The following is a 2,694-nucleotide window of genomic DNA, read 5'->3' on the forward strand; positions in this document are numbered from 1 at the left end:
AGAGTAAGTTTTTGTGTAAGGTGTGAGGTTCAGATCTTGTTTCATTTTTCTGCAAATGGATACCCAATTTTGCCAGCACCATTTATTAAATAAACATTATTTTTCCCCATTTAATGGATTTTGACCCTCAAATTGGGATTTTTAAGGGAAATATAAGGTGCTAGTAATTATTACTCCTGGGCAGCAAGATATATAATGTGTCACCTACGTCTTAGGAATTTAAATGAACTCTGACACTTATGAGGATAAAGGTGATGCATGAAGCTTAGGAAAACAATGAATTTTATATTTGTCTATGTCCAATAAAATATACAATATTTTATGGATATAGGAAACAAGAAAAATGCAAAACACTTAAGATTTGTACGGCTGGTAGATAATTTTGTTGTTGTTGTTGTGTGCCATTGAGTCGGCTCTGACTCATAGTGACCTCTGCTTGGGTTGTCGAGGCAGTATCACTATGGAAGTAGATTGCCCACCCTTCCTTCTGAGGCATGGCTGGTGGGTTTGAACCTCTAGCCTTCTGGCTAGCAGTCAGGTGCCTTAGGCACTATGCTACCAGAGCTCCAGTTCTGAATCATAGAGACCCATATAAGACAAAACACAACACTTCCTGATCCTGCACCATCTTCACAAACATTATCATATTTGTGTTTATTATTGAAGCCACTTTGTCAGTCCATCTCACTGAGAATCTTCCTCTTTTTCACTGACCCTGTACTATGGGAAGCATGATTTCCTTCTCCAGGGACTGGTCTTTCCTGATAATATGTCCAAATTATATAAGACAAAGTCTCACCATCCTCACTACTAAGGATCATTCTGGTGGTACTTATTCCAAAACAGATTTAATCATTCTTATGACATTCCATTGTATATTCAATACTCTTTGTCAACACCACAATTCAAGGGCATCAATTCTTTGGTATTTCTTATTCATTGTGCAGCTTTTCCATGCATATGAGACAACTGAAAATACTGTGATTTAGGTCAGGCAAGAGCACTGTGGTCTTCAAAGTGAAATCTTTTCTTTTTCAGCACTTTATAGAAGTCTTTTGCAGCAGATTTGTCTGACGCAATATGTCATTTGATTTTCTGACTGCTGCTTCTATGGATGTTGATTGTGGATAGAAATAAAATGAATTATTGACATTTTCAGTATTGTTTTACACTTATCATGATGTTGTTTGTTGATTGAGTTGTAAAGATTTTTGTTTTCTTTACATTGAGGTGTAATTCATACCAAAGGCTGTAGTTTTTGATCTTCATCAGTGAGTATTTCAATTCCTCTTCACTTTCAGCAAGTAAGGTTGTGTCATCTGCATAGTTGTCAATGAATCTCCCTTCAATCCTGATGCTGCCTACTTGTTCAGCTTCTTGGATTATTTCCTCAGTATTGTTGTTATGTGCCACCGAGTCGGACCCAACTTACAGTAACCTCCTTGGGTTACTGAGGTAGTATCACTACGGAAGTAGATTGCCCCTTCTTCCTTCAAAGGAGTGGCTGGTTGGTTTGAGCCACCAGCCTTCGGGTTAGCAGTCAAGTGCCTTAGGCACTTCATCACCAGAGCTCCCATTTTTCCTCAGTATACAGACTGAATAAGTCTGTACAACCCTGATAGACAACCTTCTTGATTTCAAACTCTGCCGTATCCCCTTGTTTTGTTCCAGTGACAACCTCTTCCTCTTTGTACAGGTTCCTCATGAGCCCAATTAAATGTTCTGAAATCCTCATTCTTTGCAATGTTATCCATAATTTATTATGATCACACTGTCCATTGCCTTTGTACTATCACTAAACAGGTAAACATCTTTCTGGTATTTCCTGCTTCAGCCAAGATCCATCTGGCATCAACAATTACAGCCCTAGTTCCATGTCTTCTTCTGAATCCAACTTGAATTTTTGACAGTTCCCTTGTCTATGCAGTGCTGCAATAGTTTTTAAATTATCTTCAGCAACATATCACTTGTTTGTAGTATTAATGATATTGTTCAGTAATTTCCACATAGTACTGGCTCACCCTTCTTTTGAATGGCCACAAAAATGGATTTCTTCCAGTAGGTCAGCCAGGAGCTGTCTTACAAATTTCTTGGTATAAACTAGTGAACATTTCTGGTGTTTGATTTATTTGTTGAAAAATCTCAGTTAGTATTGCATCAATTCCTGGAGTTTTGTTTATTGTCAATGACTTCATTGAAGCTTGGACTTCTTCCTTCCATACCATGAGTTCCTTATCATATACCTCCTGAAATATTTGAATGTCAACCAGTTATTTTTGGTACAGTGACTATGAATTCCTTCCATGTTCTTTTGATGCTTCCCAAATAATTCAATATTTGTTCCATAGAATCCTTTGATATTACAATTCAGGCTTGAATTTTTTCTTTAGTTCTTTCAGCTTGAGAAATGCCAAGTGTATTCTCCCTTTGTTTTCTAACTCCACGTCTTTGCACATTTCATTATAATACTTTTGTTTCTCTTCACAAGGCACCCTTTGAAATCCGTTCAGCTCTTTTACTTCATTATTTCTTCCATTCACTTTAGCTACTTTAGTTCAAGAATGAGTCTCAGAATTTCCTCTGCAGCCAGTTTGGTCTGTTTTTATTTCCTTTCTTTCTAATGACCTTTTACTTTCCTCATGAATGATATTCTTCATATCATCCCACAACTCATTTGATCTTTGGACATTAGTG

The sequence above is a fragment of the Orycteropus afer genome, unplaced genomic scaffold, assembly GCF_000298275.1.
Source record: "Orycteropus afer afer isolate SDZICR_OR568_19922 unplaced genomic scaffold, OryAfe1.0 scaffold00108, whole genome shotgun sequence".
In the NCBI taxonomy this organism is placed as follows: domain Eukaryota; kingdom Metazoa; phylum Chordata; class Mammalia; order Tubulidentata; family Orycteropodidae; genus Orycteropus; species Orycteropus afer.